A 17,065-nucleotide genomic window follows, 5' to 3' on the forward strand; every position below is an offset into this window, starting at 1 on the left:
GTCCTAATATCCCATTTGATGAAAAAGAGTTTTCCCCAAGAAATGCTAGTAAGTCGGATTCAGTTCTCATTGTCCTTATATGTACAAAGGTTCATCAGTGTGGGGCGGCCTGTTGTTAACCGGTGATTCTAACACCCTCTGTTCCGGAGCAATCTTGACCGCCGCCGTAAACCCGGGGCTCCTTCGCCTCCGAAGAATTGCCATTGCTCTGTTTGTTCAGTCATGTTTCTTTGATTGAGAGGTAGGCAGTCGGTTACCCCCACCGACTGGTTTAGGTGTATCTTTGGGGGAAGGGGGGAGTAGTTTAGGCCCCGGGATGCCACTGATAAGCCCCCCCAGCAGGGTTGGCGCTGTCTGTGTGGATTTATTGCAGCCACGCACGGCCTGCTCACTACACCAGGGTCTACTCCCGTGAGCATGGGCTTGACTACAGAAGTGTAATATTAATTATATTTTATACACTGACTTTATTTATTCGTATGTACGCACAGTGCAGACACAGTTGCTCACTCGCAAAAGCCCCAAGTACCTCCCTATATTCATTCTCGTGCACATGCACACGCAAGCATAACACCTTTACATATGCCCCATGCATATGATATGCATACCACTCCTGCATTAACACAAAACACACATGCACATGCAAAACTCAGGTATAAACATGTGCGCACATCAAATGCGCATACATATATGTATAAAACACCCCAATATATGTGAACACATGCGCACCCCTTCTTGTACACATACTTATGACAATACATACACATACAAATATACATATGCTAACGCACACGTGTATGTTTTACCAATGTTTACGGGGTACGCATGAGCGCTCACCCACATATAGGGCGTAATACACCTTAAATTTTTTTACATTTTAATCTATTTTCCAGTTTTTCCCTCTTTCTTTTTCTGTTTTTGGTCGGTTTCACCCAAAGTATAAGATGCCAATCTTCTGTTCACCTCACATTTTTTTCTTCATTCAAATCTCTTTCCTCCAAGTGTTTCATGTTTTTTGTTTTGTTCTTTTTCTTTTTCTTGTTGTTAAATTTGACTGATGAAATATTATTTTTTTTATTATTAATCTTGTGTTGGTCTAAAGCTGACAGTTTTTGTAATACAAAGCATGAAACATGTGCATTTATAAAACTGAGAATGTTTATCTCACTTAAATAATAATAATAATAACAATAAGAATAACAATAATAATAACAATAACAAAGATAACAAAATAACAATAACAATAACAACAACAATAATAATAATAATAAATAATAATAATAAAATAATAATAATAATAATAATAATACAAAAAAATATAAATAAAAAAGTTATCAGTATAAATATGAAGGATTTTCCAATTAAAAATCCCACACTTAAACTGTGTATGTTTTATTTATAAAACACATATATTAAAGTCTTCTTTTTTTTTTACAATATATAGAATAAACATTGTTTTCATATGTACACCAAAGGCAATATATTATGGTCATCTCTATTGGCTATCTACAAGAGTTCATTACTCATGTAAGTCATTTCTTTTCTTACTTTCTACCTTTTTTTTTCCCCCTCTTGCCCTTTGTTCTTCCAAAAATAAATATTTTTCCCAAAATGTTCTTCCATCCCTCACAGTCAAACTCAACATTCAATATTTCAGTCCACATTTAAGAAAAATTTTTTTCAGATGAGAGAAAGGTACTTCTACAAAATGCAGGAAATGAGGAAAATGTAATAAAAGAAATATAGCAATAACAACTGAGTTTAAAAGATAATTAAAAAGTAACTTTTCTTTTTAAATATCCCTTTTTTACCAAGAAATTCAGGCATTTTAAAAAGAAAAATGACTTCCTCTGCATTATAAATATTATACTTCAAGAAAAGAAATGAAAGAAAAGAAAAAATATATATATTTTATTGCCTCTACATGTCTGATAAACTTTATTTTATATTTGCTTAATTTTTTTTGCCCTCCTGTATCTTTTTTTTTTTTCAAACACTGTGAATTCATGTATTTAACAAAACATAATTAAAGTAAGGTATCTTTTTTTTTATTAAAGTATCAATAAAAAGTGCAAAAAACAAATTACTTGTAGTTGCAAAAGGAATTTTCACTTCTAATAAAAACAAGAAAAAAATAAAATAAAAAATAAATTAATAAGATGAATATTATGTGTATTTGAAACAAAATAAAGAGCTGAAAAGAAATTTCCAATAAAAAAAAAATAAAAAATATAAATAGTTGTAAATACTTCACAGTAAATAGACAGTCAGACCCAAAAAAATGTGCATTGTTCAAAGAGCATGACCACACCACAATAAAAACGCAAACATCCCAACACTCGAAATCCTCCAAGCGTTAATGCTAAATGACAATCATAAATATATACACACACAGCACAATACTATCTACATTTTTTTTTTCTCCTCTCTATTTTTTACAAAAAAAACTGATACAGACACACTCAGTCTTGTACTTCCATGTGTTCAGTGACCACATAACTCCCCTATATCTTTTGTATGATACAAGGACAACAATCGACATACAAGTCTTGTTTTACATTGGTTCTATTGGCCTATTTCTCTGCATCTGGAACACACTACATACTATCCTTGTTTTACCGTGACTAATGTGCTCCTGGGTTACACACTATACTGTTTGCATTATTTAATCAGTGAAAACATGTATGTGTACATATTATATATATATAAAATATATATATATATATATTATATTATATATATTATATAATATATATAATATATATATATATGTATTAAATATGTAAAATATATGTATATACATACATATGTGGGATATGTATATACATATATAAGTATATATGTATATACATACATGTATATGCATTTATATATATCTGTATACACATATATAAATATACATATATATGTTATACCATATATTATATACACATATATGTATATACCCCATATATGTATATACATGTTTATGTATAAAAATACACACCACACACACACACACCACACAAAACACACACACACACACACACACAAAACACACACACAAAACACACACAGATTTTATATATAAAATATATTATAATATATATATATTTTATATATATATATATATACATAAATATATATAGATGTATATACATATTTATATGTATACATATAGTATAAAATATATGTATACATATATATATAAATAAAAATTTATATATATATATATATATATATATATATATTTTATATATATATATATTTTATATATATATAATATATATGTATATATATATATTCATATGTGTACAAATTATATTAATACATAAACTATTTAGTACAAAAAAATTACATATACATACACATAATACTGATTTATATATATATATATATATATATATTATATATATTTTATATATATATATATATATATATATATATATTATATCAGACAACTAAACATAAAAAGGAAACTGAAACTGTGCACACATGTATTTAGTCATATCCACATAGTGCTACAAAATATTGATACCAGTAATAATAAAAGAAATTTGTATATATATTCCAATACTTAGACTGGGTGCACCATTCTATCTTTGTATATTTGGGTATTGATTCATATCATAACTTTGCTTTATACTATTTCATTATTGTATCTCAGCTAGTCCTATTATAAATACAATGACTGCACCAATTTAACATATATTCATGTAATGAAACCTTTCAAAATTTTATTTGTCATTCCCCCCAAAACCCCATTTTTTAAAAAAAATTTATTAACCCATAATTGAAAATTTTTAAATTTAATACAAAAAAAGGGGCAAAATTCCTTTCTTTTTTTTTAATTTTTGTTCATTAAAACTTTCAAAATTTTTAAGGGTATCCCTGCCTTTATAAATAAAAACCCCCCCCAATTTTTAACCTTTTTTCAAAGAAATTTCCCCAAAAATTTTTTTTGTCTTCAAAACCTTTTTTTTAAAGGTTTTTAATGAAGTCTTACTTTTTCACCAAAATTTAATAAAAAAATTTTTCCCTTTTTTTTTTAATCAAATTTAAAAAAATGAAAAAACTGCCTTGAAAATTTTTTTTAAATACAATTCCCCTTTTCCAAAGTTAAAATTCTTTGGCAAAAACCTTAAAAAGGTTTTCCTTTTAATTAAACAAAGGGAAATTAAACCCAAAATTTAATTTTTTACACATTTTTTCCAAATTAAAAGAAAATTAATAATATTAAAATAAAATAAATTTTAAATTTTGGGGGAATTTAAACTTCCCCCCTTTTCTATATTTTTTAAATAAACAAAAATTTTAAACCTTACTTTAATCCCTATTCTATCAAACTTTATATTTTATATATTACTATTAATATTATATAAAACATATACTTTTATATATAAATTATAAATTTAATATACATATACATATTATATTTTAAAATATACATTAATAATTACATATAATATATATATAAAAATTAAAACCTTTTAAATTTTAAAGAAAAACATATACATATATATATAACATTACATAATATATATAAAAAACAAATAATATACAAAATAAAATATACAATACATATATATAAAAACATTTTACATATATTTTATATACATTTATAATAGTTTAAAAATATAAATCTATAATATTTTAAAACATTCCCTATATATATAAATATACAATATATATATATCATATCCCATATTTTTTATATACATTATATAATAAAATACTTTATACATAAAATTTATATATATAAATAATATACATAATATAATATAAAACATAAATATATAAAATATACTTTTTTTATCCCATAAAATTTATATACATATACATATATATATAAAAAAAATTCCCTTTTATATTTTAAAATTACATATAAAATATAATAATTTTAAAAACCTCTACAATATATATAACAAAATACATAATATATATACATTAAAAATTTTAATAAAACTTTAAAATATATAATATTACATATATAATATAATATACTTTATATTAAATATAAAATTTTATAAAATCTATATTTTAATATATATATTTTAATATTATAAATAATATAATATATATTAAAATTTTGATTTTAATATAGATATAATAATTTTATATAAAATTTAAAAATATATAATATAATATATATATTAATATATTCTAATATAAAAATTATATATAAAAAATATCTATTATTTCTAATAATTTATATATTTAAAATTTATTTAATATATATAAAAGATATATTTTTTAAGATTTAAAGAAATATATATATTATTTTATATATAATAAAAAATTTATTAATTTTATACTATTTTAATAGAATATTTTAAATATATATTATTTATATATAAAATTTTAATATATATATATATATACTATATATATATAAAATATATTTTAAATTTAAATATTTTTAACATTTATTATATTTTAATTTTTATATTTTTTTATATTTTATAATTATATTTTTATTTTTATATATATCTATTTTTTGTGTGTGTGTGTGGGGTTTGGTGTTTATGGGTTTTTTATATTTGTATTTATATTGGTATGTTTTTAAAGTTATTATTTTTATTATATATATTATATTATATATTTATTATTATTTATTATAAAATATATTTATAGATTATATATTTTTTTATAATTTGTTAAATGTATATCCCTGTAATACATGTATTCCATGTATATAATGAAAATTTTAACGGGTATATACATTTATAAAATGTATATACATGTATGTATGTATATATATAATTATTTTATATATATAATATATTATATATATAAATATTATATAATAAAATATTTTATATATAATGTGTATATATATATATGTGTAAAAATATTATATATATTATATATATATATAAATATAAATAATATAATATAAAATTTTATATATATATATATATGAATATTTTTTATTTTATACATTATATGCATACTTTATACAAATATAAAAGGGTTTTACATACATAGTATCTATATGTAAACAAAATTTGGGGTATACATATTTTTTAATATATATATGTTATGTATTAAAAGGTAATATATAATATATGTAATTATGAAATTTTATGTGTGTATGTATGAAATTTTATGTATGTAGGGTATGTATGTGGGGTGTGTGTGTGTGTGGGGTGGGTGTGGGTTTTGTGTGTGTGTTGTGTGTGTGTTTTTCTATAATATATTATAATATATAAAATATTATATATATTTTATATATATATTATTTTATTTAAATATATATTTTAAAATTTTATATAAGTAACATAATGAATTTTTGCAAATGTTATTTTAAAGGTCAAAAACCTGATAGCTAAGAATGTTTTTTCAGGGCCCTTTTAGACATCCCCCCCCCCCAACAAAATTAAAAAAAATTTAACGTGTGAAAAAAATTCCTGGCCCATAATAACCTAAAAAAAAATTTTAAAACATAAAGCCAAAACATTTTTACAAGTAAGGGCTATTTTGAAAATAATGGGGACATAATGCTCATCTGTATACATAAAGCCCCTTTAAACCCCCTTTTGCCGACGGGCCATGGCATGTACTAATTGCCATGCCCACTGTGGTTTACTTTTTAAAAATTGTTTTTACACATAGAGACTCACTTTTTACTAAGTCACCAATGACCCTTTTTACAAGTATGCCTGCCCTTTCCCTTTTTCCACCTTTTCATTGTTTTTACGAAAATATTTACACTATCTTATTTTGCTTTTTAAAATGTTTAAAACATTATATTAATTCAAAATGTTTACAATAAAAAATAAAAAAAAAATCGATTTTCCATAGCACTAGTAAAAAAATCCCTTTTTTTTCCCCGCCAATAAAAGGGAAAAAGCTAAAAATCGGGTTTAAGGTCCCCAAGATCTACAAATTTGGGACTCCTTTGTGGCTAAGCACTAGCAGAGCCATTAGGTGGGGAGACTTTTTCCCCAAAAATAAAAAAAAAATGAGCATTTGCTTTTTCCCCATTTTTTTTCTTTTTCCCCCGTCGGCATTGGGGTTTAAGATTAAAAAAATGGGAATAGGTATCGGAGAAAAATTTAGGGAAAAAAGTTTTTCCATCATAAGATCATGCCCTTTTAAAGTGTTTCCCAATATTATTTCCCAAAAAAAGGGAAAAAATTTGGGGTGTGATGTGCAGTGTGGGGGTTTTTTACTGGGGTTTTGGTGGGGGGTGTGTGTGTGTGTGGGTGGTGTGTTGTGGGGTGTGTGTGTGTGTGTGGGGGGTGTGGGTGTGTGTGTGGTGTTGCATGTGTGTGTGTTCCAGTGGTGTTTCTTTGTTTTGGGGTGGGGGCCGGTGGGGTTGTTGATTGTGTGTTTTTGAAAGTGTGTTTTTGCATGTGTGTGTGTTGCATTGTGTTGTTTGCAGGGTTGTGTGGGGTTGCATGTTTGTGTTTTGGGCATTGTGTGGGTGTTCCCCATGTGGGGCATGGGGAAAGGGTTCCCATGTGGCATGGCCCTTTTTGCATTTTTGGGGAATGTGTCTGTTGAAATTGTGTGCATGGCTTTTTCCCATGGTGGGCATGTGTCTGTTGCATGTGGGGAATGTGTCTTTTTGCATGTGTCCCGGGGTGTGTTGCTGTGGGGCATTTTTTGGTTCCATGCATTTTGAAGGGGCGTTGCTTGTGGGGCATGCTTTACCAGTGTGTCTGCGGTCCCGTGTGCATGCAAGTCGTTTGCATGTCCCCCACGTGTAAAGAAAAAGAAAAAGAGTGATAAAGGGGAATTTGACAGAGGAATGCAAGCCCTTTCCAAACTAACCTAAGTACCATAAATCACTTTTTTTAAAGCCAAAAGAGTTTGGGAAAAACCCAAATTAAACAAAAAAAAAAAACCAGCTTCCCTTTTTAAATGTAAAAACAAAAAAAAAATAAATTCAAAATGTTTTAAAATATATAACACAAAAGGGGGGATTTTCTAACCTAAGGTATCATTTCCATCAAAAATTTTTCCCCAATCTGGTATTTAGTTTTTTTTCATATCTCTTTTTTTAAAAAAAAAAAAAGGGGGAAAAACGACCAAGAGAAAATAAAATTACAAATCTATTCCTAAAATAAAACCCTTCCCTTCCCATTACGAAATGTCTTTCATTTTTTGGCCCAAAAATTAAAACATTTGGCTTTCAATAAAAAGGGCACCATTTTTCCCAACCCAAGGAAACCCAGTCTTTCCCCTTTTTTCCCCCATGTGCAAAAGCTCAGCAACCTATTATAAAAGAAATATACAAAGAATTTAAAACCATTTTCCTTTGGGTGAAAAGCTAAATTTTTACATTTTCCCCCCAAATTGATTTTTCATTTAATTAAAAAACAAAGGCTAAAAGCAAGAAAAAAAAAATTTTAAATTAAATTTTTTTGAGTTTTACATTTGGAAAAAAGCATGGTTTGGGTTTTTCAACCCAAACTGCCCGACTTTTTTTTTAATTACTGAAATTTCAATCAGTACACTATTTAAATTAAAATAATGGAGAAAAAAAATTTTTTGTGAAGGTCCCTTTTGGGTTGAAAAGAAATTCAACCAGGTAAGTAAATAATATCAACCAAAATGTTGTATCCTAAAGCTCAAACCAAAAATTCTTTATTGGATCCCAAAAAACAACAATTATCCCGAACAGCCATCCCAAAATCCCGCATATGCCGAATGCATAAGACAGCCCCAAAAGAAAAAAACATGAAAAAAAATTTTTATTAAAAATTTTTCTCCCCGTTTAAAATGTATCTTTTGAAAAATCTGGTTATTTAAAAAAAAATTTTCCCTTTCCCATCATCTTTCCAAACTTTCCCAAAAATGGTAAAAAATCATTTTTAAATAGCCCTTTTCTTTAGTTAACCAAATCTTCCTTTTTATGCATACTAAAAGCTTTGTATAATTTTTAGTTTTAAAGAGCAAAAAATTTAAAAGGGGTTTTCTTTTTTTTTAACCCCTAATTTCCTTACAAAACTAAATACTAAATAAATTAAAAAAAAAAAGGGTTTTTAAAGGGGAGGGTCATATTTTACTATAATCCCCTTATTTTGGGGGCAAGGGTTAGTAAAGGAAATGTACCTTTTTAAAGGGCCTTTTAAAATTTTAAATGGAGAAAAAGGGGTGGAGGTGGAATAGAAACAGGGATGAAAGGAGAGCAGCTAAGAAGAGGGAAGGAAAAAAAGAGAGATGAGAAAGAAGGGAAAAGGACAAAAAAGCAAAAGGGGAAAGGGGAAAGGGGAAATAATTAAAAAACCCATTTTAATGGCTGAATAAGCCTACATTCCCCTTGTCTGAGAGGGGGTAATCAGATAGGGACAGTGTGTGACAAAGAAGGGAAAAAAAACCCCGTTTTTAGAAAACTAAAATTAAAATTTCCCCCCGAAAAATTTTAAAACCTTCGAAAAAGGCCCTTATTACCCTTAAGTCCACATTTTAACAAGCAACAGGTAAAAAGGGGGTTTAAATAAAAGAAGAAATAAATTTTTGATTAATCCGTATCCTTTCAATCCTGAAATAAAAAAGATTTAATAAAAAATTCAGGGGAAAAAAATGAATAAAAAAGGAAAAAAAAAAAAAAAGGTTCCCAACAAAGTAACTTATTTTTTAAAAAATTTAGTTTTTTTTTTAATGACCAAATAAGGGAAAATGCTAAAACCCAATTTTTTCAGAACGGACTTGAAAAAATTTATTTTTCACAATAAGAGGGGTTCTGTTCACCTTTTTTTCTTAATATAAGAATTAAACCAAGAATTTTGTTATACTGTTTAAAAGGTTTTTATATATTCATTGCATTTTTTTAACCCATTTCCCCTTCCTCCGCATGTTTTAGAACAAAGACACTTAAAATTGCCCGTTTTTTGGATATATGTAACTCATTTCCAGAAGTGATGAAATAAATACATTGATGTAACATACAAATAATTTGAGATATAATATGTAACCCAAATTTTCATCATTAACGTGTGGTTGATCTGACAGTCAATTACAGTATTGTGATGACCCCTCATGTAATTTAAAAAAAATAAAAAAAGGGTATGAACTAGTACTTAAATGATAATAAAAACAATAAAAGGGGGAAAATGTTTTCCAAAGAAATAAATTTTTATAATAATCATTTAAATTTACAATTTGCCCTTTTTTTAAAAATGTACTTTTTTTTTTAAATTAAAATTTTTTTAAAGGGTTAAAAATTTTAACCCTTACACCTCAGAAAATGTAACTTCCCTTTTGTAAAATGCAAAACATAAATACAACACAAATATATATATTCATAAATTTTCATCTATAAAAAAAAAAAATTTAAATTTTCAGGCCCCATTTTTTTTTACTCATAAAACCACAAGATAAAAAATTTTTGGGTTAAAAAAATCACTTTTTTCTTTCATTTGTTTAATCTTTATCATTTTATACAAAAAAAAAAAAAAAAAACAAAAAAAAAGAAAAATTTCCGGGGGGCCTTTTAAATTCCCAAAAAAGGGGCCCGACAGAGAAATAAAAAATTGACTATTGTGAACCTAATACAAAAGGGATATAATATATATAAAGAGAGGAGAGAAAGGTGAATCAAACTCATAAAAAAAAAAACTACAGAGTCCTCTGAACCTACATATATGGGCAGCTAACTTAATTAATACAAAGTTTCCAAAATTAAACGCAAATTTCTGCCTCTTTCAAAAAAATTTTACAAGGGGTCCCTTATTGATAAATCACTTTTGGGAATTTTTTCGGGGAATTAAAAGCATTTTTTTTTATTGCCCCCGGGGCAGTAAATAACCCTATACCCTTTAAACCCAAGACAAAATAAAGTGGTGCGGGGGCTCTGCCAGGCCCCTTTTGGGTTTTCCTTTGAGCAAAAGGAAGACGGAAAACCTCAAAATTTTAAAAAAAAATGATTTGGGTTTAAAAAATTTCAAAAAAGAAAAATTCCAAAAAAAAGTAAAAAATTTTGGGAAAAGTAAAGACATTAGCCCCCCCTTTGGGAGCATTAATATTTTAAAAAGGGGGAATTCATTAACAGTGATAAACCCCTGATAATGGGTAAGAGGGAAAAAAAAAAAAAAAAAATTTAAAAATAATAATAAAAATAATAAAAAGGTACCAGTAATTAAAAGTACTAAAAGAAAATAAAAAGAACTAAAAAACCCAAAACCCAAAGTGATGATGATGATGATGATGATATTTATAATAAAAATAAAAAATAATAATAAAAAAATAAAAAAAATAATATTAATAAAATAATAATAATAATAATAAAAATAATAAAAATAATAACAATAACAATAATAAAAAATAATAATAATAAAAATAACAAAGATAAAGATTTTAAAAACTAATGACAATAGTAATAATTATTAAAAATAACAATAAAAAAATAGAATTGAAAAAACTTTTATTTTTTGTAAAAGTCGTTTCATTTTATGCAAACCTTTTTTAGGATCTTCGAAGTTTTTCCCCCCTGAAGTTTTTTCTTTCTTCCATCGGTTCTCTAAACCCTATTGGGAAAAAAAAATGCAAAAAAAAAACAATCCTTCCCACGCAACAAAATTCCCCCCCACACCTTTGCACACCCCACATAAATCAAAAAATAAATGGTACTTGGTTTAATACATAAAAAAAACTAAGTACCCAATTTTTACCGAAAAAGGAAAAATGTGACAGAAAAAAAAGGAATGGGAAGGGATCAAAGTGCCATGAACCGTTTTGGCCATAATCTTTTATAAGTATTTTAAAAATAATAAAAATATTTAAAAATAATAAAATAATAAAAACAATAATAAAAATAATAATAATAATAAAAATAATAATAATAATAATTTAAAGATGATAATGATAATAAAAAATAAAAAAATGAAAAAATAATAAGATTTAATTTATAATAATAAAAGATAATAATGATTTAAAAATAATAAAAAATGTTAAAAAAATTTAAAAAAAGTTTTAAAATAATAAAAATTTAAAAATAAAAATAATAATAATAATGATGATGATAAAGAAAAATTTACAAGATTTAAAAAATTTACAATGAGGATGATGAAAAAATAAAAAATTTAAAAAAAAAAAAATAAAGATAATGTAAAATAAAGATAATAATAACCCAAAAAAATAATCCTATAAAAAGACCCCCTCATAAAAAATAAAATAAAAAAACAATGTAGCAATAAATTTCTCTCTTAATCTAAAAACCAGAAATAAAGAAATACATCCCTGAAAAGGGGACGGTTTTCATAGGGAAAGAGGAAAAAATACTTTCCCAAGGAAAAAGGTTAATAATTCAACCCCAAAACGAAAGGAAGAAAAAAACCCCCTTTTTTAAAGGGGGGTATGGGGTATTTTTAATTTTTCAAAAACATCACTGATATCTTGAAAAAATTAAAAAAAAAAAAAAAAAGAGGAAAAAATAAAAAATGATAAAAAAATTTTTCGTCAGAATCTACAATATCATTTTTGATCTTGCTATACTTTGTGTTTGGGATTTCTGTGCCCCTTGAAAAAAAAATTAATACTGTACAATTTATACTATATCTTTTTATTTTCAAAACCCTTAAAAATTTTCAAATTTTAAGAAAAAAAAAAAAGAAAAGCCCTGAAAGGATTTTTATATGAAAAAAAAAAATAAAAAGAAATTTGGGGAAAAAAAGAAAGAAAAAAAAAAAAAGAGAGAGGAAAGAAGAGAGGGGAAAGGGAGAGAGAGGAGAGAGGGGAGAAGAGAAGAAGAAAGGGGAAGGGGAAGAGAAAAAAGGGGAGAGGGGAGAGAAGAAATCCGACATTTTCCAAAAAAAAAAAAAACTAAAAGGTGGTCGGAAAGGGGGAATTTACCCCAAAAACCCCCACCCCCCCCAAACCCCCTTTTTGAACCCCTGCCCCCCCTACCCCCCCTTACTTTAACCCTTACCCCTAGCTTTCGCCCCGATTCCCCCCCCTCCACACCCCAAGGGCCCCCCCCTGGACCCCAAAGTCTTAGTGAAAGTAATATGGGAGGCCACACGTCTCTTTTTAACCCCGTACAGTTTTTTTCGTGGCCCCACGCAGCCGTCTCCCTTTAGGGACATGGTGAAAGGGGGCGGCCCCGGATTTAAAGACTGGGTTGGGGGGCTTTCAAATGGCATCGGGCCAGCCCCTTTTGGTACGTGTTCTCTCGCCACCTTTTGGGGTGGTAAAACCGCCCCCCTTTTTTCAAAATGGGGTTTTTGTTCAACTTCCATTCTGGCCACCTCGGGCTGTAAATAAGGAAAAAAAATGAAAATAGGTGCTTTCCCCCAGGGCTAAAACACCGAACAGATGATCCTCCCCCTTAGTTTATTTTGGCAATAATGTCTAGAAATTATTGATTTCAAATTTTGTTTCATACAAACAACCCCACACACACACACAAAACCCCACATACAAAACACCCCACACCCCCAACAAAACCCACCAAAACACAACAACAACACACACACCAAAACACCCCACACACAACCCCCAAAACCCACTCACTTTACTCACCATCACTCACTCACTCACTCCTCACCACACCCAACACACACACACCACACCCACACAAACCCCACCCCACAAATACACACAAATACCACAAAAAAACACACAAACACACACAAACCACCCCAAAAAAAACACACAAACACACACCACAAAAAACCAAACACACACTCCACACAAACCCCCACTAACACACTCACACACAAACACACACTCACACACACACAAAAACACACACTCAACACACACACAAAACACACACACACTCACACACACACACACACTCCACACACACACACACTCACACACACACAAACACACACTCACACACAAACACACACTCACACACAAACACACACACAAAGAGCAAGCTACAGTGCTTCTTCATCCTGCTTGCTGCATCACTAAAGAAAAGGTGTCAGCATCAAGAGCTTTTTCTTAGACAAGAAACTTGAAGTTCAATAAATTGTTGTGACGGGGTTGGCCAATGCTGGTCATTTCTAAATATCATTTCTAAATCATTTCATTTCTAAATCATTTCATATCATTTCTGGTCATTTCTAAATATCATGTAGATATTCAGAGATGAACAGCAAAAAAAAGCTGACAATATTGAGAACCCTATTACCATCCTTTCGATCCAAAACCCAAAAAAAAATTATCATAATTCTTAACTTCCCAAAATAAATTATAGTAAATAAAAATATAACTGGATCTCCATGTACTGAACCATTCAACATTTAATTCAATATAGCTATCATTACTTATTTAATCCCTACCGTCTTAATTACCTTCCAATCCCCCTGTCAAAAGAACTGTATTTCACCATTCACTGATATCATCTTAGGTGTCCATACCTATCATACCTACTCGGAAATATCAATCATCCACTAAACCCAGAGTCCCAATCGACACAGTCATGGAACGCCACGCTGTTTTTTTGTTATGAATGTTACTCTTACTTCCACTTACAGATCTAACTCTCTTGAGCCAAACCTCATAGTCGTGCTTTGTGCAATGAAGTGAAGCAACAATTTTAATGGCAAATATGGCTTATAAATAAATTTTAAATGCACATTTTTTTGCTTTGTATGATAAAATTGATATTATGCATGTTTTATTACACATTTATTAATTTATTGTCATTCATATGCAATGGGTTACTGTGATAACCTATTCAACTCATACTCTCTTACTCCAACATATAACAATAAATATACATTTCTTGATGCATGAAATTAGGCTCTTGAAATGCTACAACCAAAATTTAATTTGTGAAACTTTAAATATCAGATTTTTTTCTCTTTTTTCTGAGGGAACCAGACGAGCTGACGGGCTCACAACTCAATAAATAATCATTTCTATCAAACTTAATTCATGTCTTACAAAAAGTTATTTATAGTTTTGGAATCTAAAGATCAAAATTTATATCAGAAAGGTTCTTTGTATCACAATATTTACCAGCTTCCAAAGGGAATTAGAACAAGTGGTTCTTGTGCCAAAATGCAGGGCAAAAGCAACTCACTCTAACACCAAGGACGGATAAAACAAATAAAAAATACAGTTTTTTATGCAAAGCCCTTGCATGTATTAGTCAAAGTAAAATGAGGTACTAATTTCTAATTCAGACACTTGTTTTCATCACCACCTTTCAGTAGAGCACAAAAGCACACTTTGAAACTAATCTTTATTCTTGTATATCATTGCCTATCTACATCATCTATGTGTGTATGCATGAGTGAAAGAACTCGCATTTCTTTTCCCAATCCTATTAACCTATTGGGCTTATATAGTGTTCACTGCACTGTAGTCTTTTATTTAATTTTTATTGCACATAAGTGACTCCACCAGTCAATTAGTAGGCCCCGGTGATTTTCCTCGATTCCCATTCTTGAATTTGGGAGGTAAATATTTTTCTTTTTCTAATGCTATTAATTCGGTAGTTATCACTGTTAAATGACACTATTGTTATTATAATGCTATCAAAATACTAATAATAAAAATAGTTGAACAATATATAAGAATGTTTCGGAAATCAAGGGAAAAATTTGTAAACAGTTGAATAAGTAGGATAAAAATTTGACTTCTGTTAACAAAAAAATTAGGACCCTTTTTCCGTGTACACAAAAAATAAATAAATTAACATTCCAGGGACATGCCTTGTAATCATGATCTGCAGCCAAGGGTTAATTTGGAATACAAAATGAAATCCTTGCCCCTGTGAGAATGAAGGTTTTTGTCATTAAAAAAAAGGGCACAATAATCCCCCTGGGGAGCACTATTTCCCCAACACCATGGAAGGCTTATGCACCATTAATACTACTACGGGTTTTTAGAACCAGACTAGTCACTAATATCATTACTAGTGCTATACTATTACGGGAAACTCTACTATACATTCACTATTACACTGTCCCTTACTACAGTTTTACTGTTTGTGTACTCCACCCTATACAAGATAACACTATAATAATAATAATAATAAAAAAAACAAAAAAAAAACAAAAAAACAAAAAAAAAAAAAAATAATAAAAATAATAATATAGACAGTACACTACCCTACTAGATAGTTACTACTACATACAATTCACTCCTACTAGTCTAGTATACTATTTAACTAGTCAAGACTACTATAGTTTTAGTAATTTACTACTATACTTGCGTTGCTATAATCTATGGTAAAATATATAAATTTCTGCCTCAATTTCCCTCATTTAAGTGATAAAAATGAAGTTTCATGAAAGTCCTTAACTTACTCACAAAAACAAACAAAACAAATAGAAAAAAACAAATTTTCAGAATAATTTAAATAAAAATTCCTAATTCAATACACCTAATGGCAAAATGTAAATTTTTTTTTCATTTCCTTTCATTATAATCTATACGTAATGGGGTAAAAATTTTGGGGAGCGTCAAATTTCTTTTGATAACTTTTTTTTTTTATTTCCTTTTTTTTGTAAAAAAGAAATTTATACTTTTGGGAAATACTACATAACAGGAGTAAAAACATTATTTTTATGCATAAAGTTGGGGGAATTTAAGCTTATAGCTTAAAAAAAAAAAAAGGGGAGGGGAAAGGAAAATTTGAAAAGAGAGGGAAAAGAGAGAAGGAGGGGGGGAGGGGAGAGGGAGAGGGGGAGGGAGAGGGAGAGGGGGAGGGAGAGGGAGAGGGGAGGGAGAGGGAGAGGGAGAGGGAGGGAGGGAAGAGAGAGAGAGAGAAGAAAGGGGAGAAGAGGGGGAGAGGAGAGAGAAGAGAGAGAGGGGAGAGAGAGAGAGAAGAGAGAGAGAGAGAGAACAGAAACAGAAACAGAAACAGAAACAGAAAAAAACAGAGAGAGAGAGAGGGGAAGAGGGGGAAAAGGGAGAGGGGGAGGGAAAAGGGAGAGGGAGGGAGGGAGGGGGAGGGGGAGGGGGAGGGGGAGAAGAGGGGGGGGGAGAAAGGGGGGGGGAGAGGAAAGGGCAGGAGAGAGAGGGTGGGGAGAGAGGGGGGGAGAGGGAGGGGGGGGGAGGGGGGGAGAGGGGAGAGGGAGAAGGAAAGGGGGGAAAACAAATGGAAAGAGGAAAGGGGGGAAAAAGAGGGAAAGAAAAAAAGGAAAAAAAAAAAAAGAGGAAGATAGGGAGA

General features: G+C 28.9%; 1 protein-coding gene across 4 annotated transcripts in view; it reads left to right on the forward strand.

Moving 5' to 3' along the window:
• The window catches only part of LOC119595109 (trichohyalin-like), a 121,534-nt gene that overhangs the window by 44,489 nt on the left and 59,980 nt on the right, over positions 1-17,065 (forward strand). The window lies entirely within an intron of this gene.

This window comes from Penaeus monodon, chromosome 35 (genome assembly GCF_015228065.2).
Source record: "Penaeus monodon isolate SGIC_2016 chromosome 35, NSTDA_Pmon_1, whole genome shotgun sequence".
NCBI lineage: Eukaryota > Metazoa > Arthropoda > Malacostraca > Decapoda > Penaeidae > Penaeus > Penaeus monodon.